This window comes from Musca autumnalis, unplaced genomic scaffold (assembly GCF_047663935.1).
Source record: "Musca autumnalis isolate F117 unplaced genomic scaffold, ASM4766393v1 scaffold_3, whole genome shotgun sequence".
Taxonomy (NCBI): Eukaryota; Metazoa; Arthropoda; class Insecta; order Diptera; family Muscidae; genus Musca; species Musca autumnalis.
The window spans coordinates 110,035,834-110,050,138 of record NW_027411866.1 but is presented as its reverse complement, the minus strand read 5'-3'; positions in this window follow the sequence as shown (position 1 = coordinate 110,050,138).

Here is a 14,305-nt window from a genome sequence, read left to right as displayed (position 1 = left end):
AAGCAAACCATCGAACTATGTTGGCAATTTTAGGTGGAGAAGTTCTGTGACCGCTGGGAACCTCAAATGGCAAATTACCGCTAGTTCAGTCAAAAATGTAGTTAAAATCCTCAAAATACCGAAATTGGGAGGTGTCGTTATATGGATGCTATATAAAAATATTGATCTATATTGACGAATTTTGGTGAAGATGTTTTGTGATCTGCAAATTACGCTTATTCGGTTAAAAATTGTGTCTAAAATCACAAAATAACGAAAATCGGGAGGCACCGTTATAAGGGAGTTAAAGCAAACCATCGAACTATGTTGGCAATTTTAGGTGGAGAAGTTCTGTGACCGCTGGGAACATCAAATGGCAAATTACCGCTAGTTGAGTCAAAAATGTAGCTAAAATGCTCAAAATACCGAAAATCGGGAGGTTACCTTTATATGAAAAAGCTACCCAAAATGTGGAAAAGTTTCGTGAATGCTGGAAACCTCAAATGTCAAATTACTGGAAGTTCAGTCAAAAATGTAACATTAACCCTCAAAACCCAAAGTCGAGAGGTATCGTAATATGGGGGCTATACCAAAATGTGGACTGATGTAGCCCATCTTCGAACTTGAACTGTCTACTGAAAACAACGCTTGGGTGCAAACATATAGTGTGCGAGCTCAATTATTGTGGATTTATTACAAAAGACCGACAGATGCACAGTGGCCAATTTTACAAAAAACCTGGCCAAAACTCTAAAAATGAATGGGCTTATACAAAACCTTGGGTTATTATTTTGTTCGGGTTCATTTTTCATATTTGTTAACCCTCGGACGTACCAGAGAAATGAAATCTCTATTTGCATTACATACCATACCATTGAAATATCGGTATACATTTTGCTAAAAAAAACCAAGAAACTAAAATAGGGGTGAAAGATTCCACTTCTAAAGTTTTGAAAATATTTGAGTTAAGATTACTTGGAATCCTTGCACATTTGGTATATGGTGTCTTTGGCAGCTTTACTGAAAAGAAAGCGAGAAATACTTTTCTTAAAAAATAACCTTTTGGCCCCTTTTTCCACAAATCTTTAAAATATCCTATAATATGTGATAGTATCAGATCAAAATATTCTAGAAATTTGTTCGCCATAAAATTTTACAATCGGTCCTAGAATACATAAAAACTCTAAGTTTTACCTAAACGCCAGTAAGTTACCCTATACTATATTCTGACATTCTGAATCAACGAAAACGTGCAGAAATCTGCAAAACAAAATATCACATAAAAACCAAAAGTGCATATACGAGCATGATGTTTCGATTGAAATTGGTAAAAAACTCATCCCTTTTTATGAAATGATAAGGTACACAGCCCAACTCGATCTTACTCACAACTATTTTCATCATTTATTGCGAAAATTTGCCTTGAAATCAGCAAGTGCGGACATCACACTATCAGCAAGTGCGGACATCACACTGAACATTTGAAATTCGTTTCACATACCTTTCATTACAATTAAAAAATATTTAAAACCGCTGTTCGTTTTAATAAACAACTTAAATATTAAGAAAAACAAGTGAGAAAAGGCTATAGTCGGTACGGGGCCGACTATGTAATTTATTTATTTATTTATTTATTTATTTATTTATTTATTTATTTATTTATTTATTTATTTATTTATTTATTTATTTATTTATTTATTTATTTATTTATTTATTTATTTATTTATTTATTTATTTATTTATTTATTTATTTATTTATTTATTTATTTATTTATTTATTTATTTATTTATTTATTTATTTATTTATTTATTTATTTATTTATTTATTTATTTATTTATTTATTTATTTATTTATTTATTTATTTATTTATTTATTTATTTATTTATTTATTTATTTATTTATTTATTTATTTATTTATTTATTTATTTATTTATTTATTTATTTATTTATTTATTTATTTATTTATTTATTTATTTATTTATTTATTTATTTATTTATTTATTTATTTATTTATTTATTTATTTATTTATTTATTTATTTATTTATTTATTTATTTATTTATTTATTTATTTATTTATTTATTTATTTATTTATTTATTTATTTATTTATTTATTTATTTATTTATTTATTTATTTATTTATTTATTTATTTAATTATTTAATTATTTATTTATTTATTTATTTATTTATTTATTTATTTATTTAATTAATTATTTATTTATTTATTTATTTATTTATTTATTTATTTATTTATTTATTTATTTATTTATTTATTATTATTATAGTCAATGGTAATACCCTACACCACTACCTCTGTGAATAATCTTTTCACTCGAAAACATTTCTTTTATGGACATACGAAAGTTTTCACCTATCTGACTTTTATTCCAAATGACTTAAGGCGAACTGAACCAAAATAAATAATATTTAATTTTATATTTGACTAATGTCAACATCACCAACATCAATAGGCTTCTATCTCTGTGAGAAAATTTCGTGATGATCCGATCAAAATTCCGACCTGTAGTGTGATTGCAAAAAAAGTGGAAAAAAAGAATGCATTAACGACTATTGCGATATCTCTATTATTTGACTACCTACGCCAACCTACTTTGCATAATTTCAAAGATGGGATTTTCTACTTTCATAGTCAGGCTGTGCTTTTGGAAAGTCCCCAGCCAAAGCTGTGAAATTCGTCATTATAACTAAAATCGCAAACATGAAAATCTGGGTTTAATTTGCGACTATTGTGATATCTTCGTTGTTTGATCACCCACGAGAACCTACTTTACATCGTTAGAAAGGTGATATTTTCTACTTTCATTGTCAGGTTTTGCTTTTGGTATATCCCTTATAGAAGCTGAAATATTAGCTTTGGAAAAAAAATTGTCTTTTTATCCAAATAAGTTTTTTGTCCATTCCGACTTCTAAATATTATTCGACCCTCACCAAAATCAATAGGCTTCTTCCTCTTTGAGATCCCCATTAACTCTCAAAATTTCGTGACGATCCGATCAAAATTGCGGCCTGTAGCGTGATTTCCAAAAAAATGGAAAAATGGGATGAATTACCGACTATTGTGATATCTCCGCTATTTGGTCACCTACGACAACCTAGTTTGCATCATTGTAAAGGTGGAATTTTCTACTTTCATATTCAGGCTTTGCTTTTGGAAAGTCCCCAGCCAAAGCTGTGATATTCGTCATTATAACTAAATTCGAAAACATGAAAATTTGGGGTTTATTTGCGACTATTGTGATATCTTCGTTGTTTGATCACCTGCAAGAACCTACTTTACATCATTAGAAAGGTGATATTTTCTACTTTCATTGTCAGGTTTTGCTTTTGGTATACCCCATACAGAAGCTGAGATATTCGCTTTGGAAAAAAACGTTGTCTTTTATCCACATAAGTTTTTTGCCCATTCCGACCCCTAAATATTATCCGACCATCACCAAAATCAATAGGCTTCTTCTCCTTCGGGACCCCCATCAACACCCAAAATTTCGTGACGATCCGATCAAAATTGCGACCTGTAGCGTGATTACAAGGGTTAGATGGACAGACGGACAGACGGACGGACACACATAGCCATCGACTCAGCTCGTCGAGACATTCATTTTGATATATATAAGTATGGGTCTACGACCATTATTTCGATGCGTTACACACTTTTTGGCCAAAACCAACTTATAATACTTTCCCCACATAGTGGTGTAGGGTATAAAAATCCTAATAGGGTCACTTTGACCCACTTACTGAACAAGAAACGTATATATTTTATCATAACTACACGCAGTGGGATTCTATAAATAATATTTGATACTATTTATTGTAAATTGATACAATTGTTTTTTTTTTCGATTTCTGGCCAGATATTTGGGAAATTGTTGGGTATTGTGCCATCAATTCGGGTCTAATATGAATTGAGGCGTCTGCATCGTCCGGATTTTAACTGGACTAAAACCAATCGTGTTTGCCTTGGCAGCTGGCGTTCTTCTGCTGCGATGGATGAGTGGGGTAAGCTGGAACGCTAAACAAGTGCAGTTTGTCGTGTGGTCCCAATCTACATGCAGGGCCTGTGTTGAATATTGTACCATCAATTCGGGCCCAATATAAATTGAGGCGTCCGCATCGCGATGCGGTCAAACGGCCATTTTATTGGCCAAAAGTCTTAAAGTTAAAACAAGTATTTGGTTTAAGTTAATATAGCGTTTTTAGATTCAGGGAGAAAAATGGAACAACGTGGGCCAAAAAATTAACCCTTTGTGGACCAAATACACAACTGGTACCTTAACCATTTGGGGATAACAACTGGAAGGTCTGTTATTTGTCAACAGAATTGAAGGCATCGACGTCCGATAAGTTCCGAAACTTTTTTGTTGTGTTTCGTTTTAGTTTTAATGTGAATATGCGTTAAAATTATTGCCTTAAAAAGCCCACAATATGATGGGACATATTTTGACTATAACTGTATATATTTATAAAAGATTTGTTAATAATTTGACTTTAGAACACAGCAGAATGCTGTAGACTCCAATTTGGCTAACATTATTTGGTAAGAGGTTTAACCCTGACTTCAAAAAAATCAATATTATGGAAAATATGGTAACCTTAGAAAAGTTATATAATTCTTGTCGAGAAAATTTACGCAAAATCACATTAAATTTTCTGCATTCGGGACGAGTTAGTGAACCAATTTCAATTTTCACTTTCATTGCCGAACGTTGCCGAGTCTTTAAAAACGTACATAACCTCAAAATGTTCTACTTTCTTCGAAAATTCAAAGTTAACATTCATTTAATACCCAGCAAAATTTGACGGAAGGGGTTCTTTGCGATGACGTGATTTCATGTCATCTTTTGCATTGGTTCAAAGGAAGTCGTGGAAGATCCGATCTTTTCATTAGGATTTGAACCAATGCGAAGGAAGTCGTGAAAGATCCGATCTTTTCATCAGCATTTGTACCCATTCCATCGATCCAATAGAGATGATGTTTGTGTTTTTATTTACACACCTGTTTATTTTCATTTTGGTATGTTCCAGTACTGCAAAAATCTACTAATTTTTACTATTTTTTCCGGTAACATAAAGGAAAAATTGTTATCGTAGTAAAAATAAGTAGATTCTTGCAGTTTCTGGAACAGACCAAAGTTGTTAGAACTGTCGTCGCGATGTTGTCTTACATTTCCTGCATATCAAACAACTAAAACTTCTAACAATTGGTATTATATGAAGTCCCAACCATCGAGCTAAAAATAGAATCGGACTGCACACATTGCTATTTTAAAAGTTGCCTTGTCTGTTCTAAATCTGACATAGAATGAAATCAATCAAATCTCGCTTCTTGGAATTTGAAAAAAAGTCCGAAACGAAAAGGAACAAGAATCTGAAAATAAAAAAGAAACTACTTTTGGGAAGAAACAATTAAAAATAAATTAATTAAGCATAAATGGTATTTTCCATAAAAAGTCTCTCCTCCCCGTTCGTTACATTTTGTTCTTAAAGATCCCTAAAGCAAGCCGGGTTGTAGATCCCTACATATTTCCGTCACTAAACAAAAGAGTATAAATTACCAAAATGTTGTTATAAAATAACAAAATTATAAAATAAAAGTAATTTACGAAATAAAAATACTTAAAGGAGTGCATTTGGAGTCCATGTCGAAATCTGAACTGGTGATGGGAAGATAATTGAAAAAACCTTTTGTAAGATGAAAGAATATCAGTTGCGGAGAACGGAGGAAGTAATCTTTTGCGTTGCAGCGGTGGTGATTACATTGCAATTTTGGATGTAAACTTTTGAAAAACTAAACTGATAAATAAATTGTAGTTATTTCATGAATTCGTTTGAATTAATAAAGAGTTTTGTTTTTCGTGAAAACCACATTTCAATACAGCATTTCCATTTTCCAAACAATATGAAAATTTCATGCCAAGGGGTTGGTGAAAATGACGTGTCAAAGCATTGGTGAAAATGACATGTCAAATCATTGGTGGAAATGACATGCCAAAGCATTGGTGGAAATGACATGTCAACGCATTGGTTAAAATGACATGCTTAGGATCCAGAAAAGAACGTCATCTTTTGGGGTCCACGCTCATATAAAATTCATCGATGAAGATGCTAAAAAGATGACATGCTAGATCACTTGCACCCATGATTGAATGTCATCTTTGGCATCGAACATTTTGCTGGGTAACTATTTAGACACATAAATGATGATAGGAAGGCATTTTTGATAAATGGATATCGAATACTTTCTAATCAAATCGTTACTTATGCTAATATTGTGATTTTGTTTCACACTGAAGTTATACAAGTAAACATATTTCGTTAACAAGTTTTTAAAGATATTTGGATTATACATATTGCCAGCCTGCCATGTAACGGTATACTTTCTCATACAAAAACAAAATTTATTTTTATTATATTTGAAGTGTTTCTTACTAGAAAGTAAGTAACTGGACTAAAACCAATCGTGTTTGCCTTGACAGCTGCCGTTCTTCAGCTGCGATGGATGTTATGAATTTTATACAAGCCTGTCTAATATGATCGTTGATTTAGAGGTTCTCGTTTCTACCCATAGACCTCTCCCTCTCCATATCACGAAGATCTCTCTTGACGTGCCTAGGTGGGCGAAGTCTGTCCACCAGATCGTGGCAGGGATGCTAATAGCGGTAACACCCGAAGAGGTATTGCATCGACAACATCTTGTTGCGTTGAAGTACCGGTGAAATGTTCATCTCCTCGTGAAGATAGTCCACTGGTGTAATGAGGAGCCACCCTGTTGCAGTCTTCAGGGTGATATTCTTGCAGGTTTGAATATTCTTCTACTTTGTAGTACTAACATTTGCATACCGCACCCGCGCCGCATAGCTTACCCCTCACAGGCCAATTGCTTAATATGGGGTTTGTCAGCACCACAAGTCCTGCTGGCGAACGACTTGAGAATGTTGTTTCTTCTACTTGTTCCTAAACATGCTGTTGAACCTTACACTCAATATCTTGGGGTAGTTAGTAGTCGGAATCAGGGTACCATCGACCAATATTTCAGGGGAAGCCTTATTTCAGCAGTCCAGGTGGTGAATAGTGGTATAGTGGATTTAGTGTCGGATATTTTCATATTCTTCAGATGGAAGAACTGCGCTAAATCTGCTGTGTAGGTATTTATCCTATCACATATGTCAACGACGAAAAGACCCGACGCCAAGATCATATACTCATCTGCTTACATTACGATCTCTATGCCCTCTGGATGTTGTGGAATTTCAGAAAAGTGGAGGTTAATTAGCCCCGGAGATTTGCCTCGTCTTGTGGAAACCGCTGTTTCACTCTACAGATCTCCGACTACTTAGTTCTGAATTACACACATAAAGTTGATTATCCAACGCACAGAGGGGAAATTTGTGCTAAAAGTTGATCAAAAGCCCTAGTAAGCTCATTTATAGTCCGATTGATATAAAATTTTGCACAAAGCATATCTTCTGTACAAGGATTAATCCTATAGAAAATAATGAAAATCGGTCCAGATTTGGATGCAGCTTCCATATATATTCGCATCTGATATGAGATAAAAATGCACCAAAATCACTGAAATTTGACACATGCAACCTGAACTAGCCTAAAAAAACATTGAGCCAATTTTCAAACAAATCGGTACAGATGTATATATAGTCCCATATACATATATTTCATTCCAAATTTTATTTTTTGAAACTTACTTAAATTAAATTTTTGTCAATTCACATGAGAAAAGCCGTGAATGTTTCTGAATAATGCAAAAATATTTGATAGGTGTTGGTTTAGTCTGATAAATAAGAGCCCCGGTTATAAGGCGGAGCAAAATTTAGTGTGAGTAAACCTTGCAATTCCATATAAAAATATTTCATATTTTTGTAGAGAAAAATTAGATTTTTTCGGAATGGCGCAAATATGCGCAATTTTTTATGATTGAATCTGATATTTGAGACTCAAGCGCATAAAACATTAGAAGAAACTATGGTCGGGAAACGACGGGGAAATAGACTTTTTCACTATTGAAATTGTAGTAATCTTAAAAATTATCATAAAAAAATTTCATAAAGAGGATATGTATCACCATTATTAAAGAGCAAAGATGTAAAATCAATCTGAAAATTTTAAATGCAAATCTTGTTCGGAGACTGTACAAAAACAATAAATCATTCAAAAATATAAATTTTCGCGAAAATAATGTCATTTTAATGTTCACCTAATTTTTTAGTTTTCGAAAATTTACTTTTTGTTTTCAGTATGTTTGAGTTCAATCGACTGCTGCATTGGATTGGTTAATCGTACAAAGTCGAGGATGGTTATAGCAAATGTAGAAAAGAGTCTGGTTGCCGTTTATCAAAATTTTTTCATAAAAAAACCATTTTCATATGTTGAGTTTTGAGCAACTTTAGGCATATGTTTCCCCTCTGTGCAACGGCTCAAACAGGGCTGTTGGGAAGTCTTCTCTATTTCCTCGAACAGTTCGGTATCGAGAGTCATCATGACTGCTCGGTCGCACGGCCTCTTCTGGTTTAGTCTTCGACTGATAAGTATGCCCAGCAAAATTTAAAGGAAGGGGTTCCATGCGATGACTTGATTTCTTGAAAGATCCGATCTTTTCATCAGCATTTGAACTCATGCAAAGGAAGTCGTGAAATATCCGATATTTTCATCAGCATTTGAACTCATTCCATCGATCCAATAGAGATGAACTTTGTGTTTTTATATATACACATTTTCTAAATATATAAGATTAATTACACTGTGCTACAGTGAAAATTTGCAGGGGTTCTGATGTATTAATTCGGTATTGTGGGAGTCCATGGAAGACGAAAATATCCGATTTGATTGGCTTTTCTCATTTTGTAAAGCTAACTAAATTTCCTTCTTGATAAAAGTTAATAATTATGCAGTTTGGTGTCTCATACGCAGCCTAGAGCACGAGGAAAAGCATTTTCTTGTTTTTAATGTGTTTTTGTCACAGTTAAATCAATATAACTTAACCATTTGCTACCCCATTTTTAAAAATTATGGCTTGTTTGAAATGCATGATTTTCACCTTTTAAATAAAATATAAGCTGTAAAAGTCCGTTGTGGAAAAAGAAGTTATGTCTGTTTTAAGTTGAAAATCCAAGAACCCCGTTTTTCACTACATTTACCGTTATAAAATCGAAAAACGAAGTGACCCAAAGAAACCAAAGGTATTTTCGTCTTCCATGGACTCCCACAAAACTGAAAATATGCATCAGAACCCCTGCAAAAAAATTTGTCAACTTTTGTAGCACAACCAACGTTGCTAAAACTCTCGTTGTAATGATAATGTCATTGCATAGGTTTGGTGAATATTACGTGCCAAGGCATTGGTAGAAATGACATGTCAAAGCATTGGTGAAAATGACATGTCAAAGCATTGGTGTAAATGACATGCTTTGGATCGAAAAATGAATAGCATCTTTTGGGGTCCACGCTCATATAAAATTCATCGATGAAGATGCTAAAAAGATGACATGCCAGATCACTTGCATCCATGATTGAATGGCATCTTTGGCATCAAACATTTTGCTGGGTGGACATGGCGGTAATCCTGTCTTTATGTTTCCCATCTGTTGGCATCCTTGCCTGGCTTCGGTAGCGGAAACACTCTACCAACTTTCCAGGTGTCTGGCGCAATATGGGTGGCTAACGATAGATTTAGGAGTCTTGTTAAACACTCGACTCGGGATTCATCCAGTTGCTTAAGCATTGTCATTGATATTCCGTGTGGGCCCAACGCCTTGGATTATTTCGCGTTTCGGGTGACGTCTGCAGCATCGGCCTTCGTAAATTGTGGTAGTACTTCCTCGGCTGGGGAGCGGCGTAGCACACTCCTCTTCGCTCTGTCACTATCAACGTACTCTATAAACTATCGCTTAAAATTACAAGCGAATCGAATAAGTTACTGCTATACCTTTGAAATAACACCCGTTCTATCATCAATATTTTCCGGATTCGAGAATTGTTTACCCGTTGCCCACAATTTACTTAATCCTGTACCAGTGTTGCATTACTTCAGATGGTTTAGCCACTTTTTCCGCTTATGTTCCCCTACTAGCCTCATGAGTTTTAGAAAAAGTTCTCTAATTCTTATGTCTTCGGGCTTCGTACGACGCACAATCGAATCGATTTTCCTGGCCCAAAATCAAAATTTTGTTTTTTCAAAGATATTTAATTTCTATATGAGGTTCGATAGTATTGGAAGTTGTGGGCGTGGTGTGCCCCTAAAGACGCAAATTTTCCCCATTTTTGGGAAATACGTAATTTTTGCAAATTTCTAGAGAAAGACGTAGCTATTTCTCGAAAACTAAACAGATATTCCGTACATTGTTTTTTTGTAAGGTAGGTAGGATTGTGGCCTTTAAAAATCGTTTTATTGAATTACCGTAGCGTTTACACGACATGAGCTATTTTATTTTTCCTTAGGTACTAAATTTTATGAAATTCCAAATTTAGTGGACTAGAACTTTTGTGGAATAACATGGAACAAAGCTCTGTTTTCACAGAGAGATTCCGGAGAGTCTCTTTTTCAGCACATATATACTTTTGTACCCGTCCCGTTCCGTCCGTTTAACACTTTTTCAATTTATTGAAATTACATGGGTAAAAATGTGTGTGTTCTTCTATACTGTTTCCATATGAATTACAGCTTTTTGACACAAATTATAATTTTTTGAGTATATGAGTTTTTATACGAGTTATATAAATTTGTGAAATCCCAAGGAGTATTTTTTTAATTTTTGAAAAAATTAAAATTTTTTGTAAAATTTTTTTTTTACAATTGTTTGAAAAAAAAATTTTTTGACATTTTTCTTCGAATTTTTTTTTAGTTTTTTGGTAATTTTATTTTTTTATTTGTTGCTGTTTGACCATCTTTAATACATAGGAAGATATAAAAACCACAAAAGCACTCATATTTTGATGAAAAATGGTTAAAAATCGCAAAAGTTTAACTTTAACCATGAATTTCTCTGCAACTACCGGACCGAATTTGACCGCTTATAATTCGTCTGAAAGCTGATTGTGTTATCTGTCTAACAAAAAAAGACTTATGAAAATGTCTCTATCCGTTTAATAGTTACAGAATTTTGACCAGGAAAAAACGAATCCGAACCACTGTGCGACGAAGTTTATCACGCTCATTTGCTAGTCCCGTCGCTTCTGATTGGAAATGTACACACAGAAAAATGATGGAAATATGTTGGGACCGGTTGAAAACAAATATATATTAGGATCCAAACATATTATGTTTGAGTCCAAAACAATATATGTTTGCAACATTTTGTAACATATCTCAATTTTATTTGATTGAGTACGAATATATTTTTTATGTCAGATCATATTTTTTATGGGTGAATGGAAAATTTTTGTCAAAGAGTGTAACAGCAGGGCTCTCGCTTATTTCATAATAAAGTGCTGTATGCATGGTGCAATAGAGGAGGTTGAAGCTACTACGCACAGTGGGAAAAATTCAGATCTAGCGTGCAGAAAATAAAAGTCGATGTTTTATTATATGTATATCCATAATTTTGATAAGAATAGCAAATTAGAATTATTATATAAAGCCAACATTCTCCTCTTTAATATGACACCAACACCATCTTGCGATGAGTACAAGTATTTAAAATATGTTTCTGAAAAATTTTGTGCTTTGAAATTTGATTGTCCTTTAAAAGGTCAACAGGATGAGAAAACGAAAAGTTAAATGCCATTTTTCCTATAGTTTCAGTCGTATATAGTCCGGTTCATGTGTAATTTTGGCTGTCGGATGGTGTTATCATTTGATTTAAGATGCCGATTTCCCTTTGAAGATTTCAATTTTGAAGAGAATGTGTTTTATTTTACAACTGAGGAGAAGCGTTCAACGATGTTTCTATATTTTATAACTAATAGTTATACCCTATACCACAATGTGGAAAAGGGTATTATAAGTTTGATTTGGTAAAAATTCATGTAACACCGCGAAATATTCGTCGGAGACCCCCAATGTGGTATACCATTTTTCATATCTCGACGAGATAAAGCGATTTTGAGATGTGTGTCCGTCCGTCAGTCCATTATAAATTGTAAACACGCTCCAGTCCGCAATTATGGACCGATCGTCACGAAATTTTGTATGGAGGTCGGGTTCAGATCAGAACAGATCCCTATTCTTATTGGTGATGATCGTGAAATATTTAGCGGGTAAAATGGACCAAAAACATAATATTTATCCAATTTTCTAGCGGCTCTGTAGGTCTCAATAATAGTCCGATCAACGCGTAATTTTAAATAAGGTAAGAGTATGTCACAAAGGAGAAGCTTGCAATTTGAGATGGCGATCGGATAATATTTAGATGGTTAAATGGACCAAAACTTTTGTGTGCAAATTGTGAAAAATGTTAATATACAGCTTATATCTTAATTCCTGGAAGTGACATTCCGGACAAGTGAGATATACTTGAATGTGGAACGATTGACCTTTCAATTGATGCCAATTATGTTGGTGTGCATGATCAGATAACAGAGTTACAGCCTAACATATCCCGTTATTTGTTTGTAGTGTAATAATAAACTCGCTAGAAGTCGCAATTATACATCAATAGTCACGAAATTTTGAACCGGGTAAGAGTATAGGTCGAAAAAGATGCCTACAATTTTGAATGATGATCTTATATTCTTTAGCGGGTGAAATGGACCATTACTTTTGTATGAAAAATATAAAAATTTTATTTTTGGCCGATATTTTAATTTCTTGAGGACATATATATTTCGCAAAGTAGCCTACATATGGAAAAAACTACTGACCTTTCCTCTGATGTAAATTGCAATAAAGTGTTTGCTAGAAAACGGGCCTACTGCCTAATATAAAATGGGTTCTGTGTAGAGAACCACATTTTTATACCATGCTACATATTGTCTCTCCAAAAGTTTATGTAACACCACGAAATATTCGTCCTAGACCCCTTATTTGGTATGCCAAAATTCATATCTCGACATAAAGCGATAAGCGATAAAGATAAAGCGATTTAGCGATATGTGTTCGTCCATTAAAAATTGTAAACAAGCTTAAGGCCGCAATTATGGACCGATTGTAACAAATTTTTTAAGGAGATTGGGTTCGGGCCAGAATAGAAATGATTAGTTTTTGGTGATGATCGTGAAATGTTCAGGGGATGAAGTGGACCAAAAACAAAATTTTAACCAATTTTGTAGCGGCTCTGTAGTTCAAAATAATAACCCGCAAAATTTTAAACAAAGTTTGAGTTTATGATGAAGAAGAAGAGTACAAACCAACGTGAAGATCAGATAATACTTAGCGGGTTAAATGGACTGAAACTTTTGTGTGAAATTGGTAAAAATTTCAATAACGTAGCGGTTAAATCGTGAAATCGTGATCGTGAAATGTTCAGGGGATGAAGTGGACCAAAAACAAAATTTTAACCAATTTTGTAGCGGCTCTGTAGTTCAAAATAATAACCCGCAAAATTTTAAACAAAGTTTGAGTTTATGATGAAGAAGAAGAGTACAAACCAACGTGAAGATCAGATAATACTTAGCGGGTTAAATGGACTGAAACTTTTGTGTGAAATTGGTAAAAATTTCAATAACGTAGCGGTTAAACAACGGAAGTAGTACATAAGTGGGTTTCATTACATTTTAGTTTGTGTGAACTAAATTTTCCTTTCCTGCTACAAAAATGTCTTTGTCATGCTAGATAACTTTTTGGTTTTGGTCATAAGTATTATACATTACATCTCTGATATTTGATAATTAAATTTTCACAATCATTGAAAAGAAGTTCCGTGGAGAGCGATTGTCCAGGGATAGTGGTATAGGGTATCCCATGGTCGGCTCCGTCCGACTATAGACTTTTCTTACTTGTTTTTATCTGTTTTTCTTTCTAAAAGTGTGACACTATTTCTTGTATTTGGAATTTTGTATGTACCTACGCGTCTGTTGTTGCTTTTGTGTTTGCTATTTCTACACGCAGAGAAAAAATATTTTTCGCTTTTGTTGGAACAAAAATATATGTTTTGGTTCCAAAAATGTATTTGTTTTGTTCAAACATTGTTATCCAAATCCAAAAATACCATCTTTTGTTCCAAACATAGAAAACAAAAACAACTTTCGAATTTCCGCAATATTGTTAAAATCGTTAACAATACCGATTGTAGGAACTATCATAATCTAATTTTGTTTACAAAAAGTATTGTCAATACAGAAAACCAGCCCAGAAATTTTTGATTTGAGTGCATATACTTCTCATATACACTTTTCGCATAACTTGGATATAAA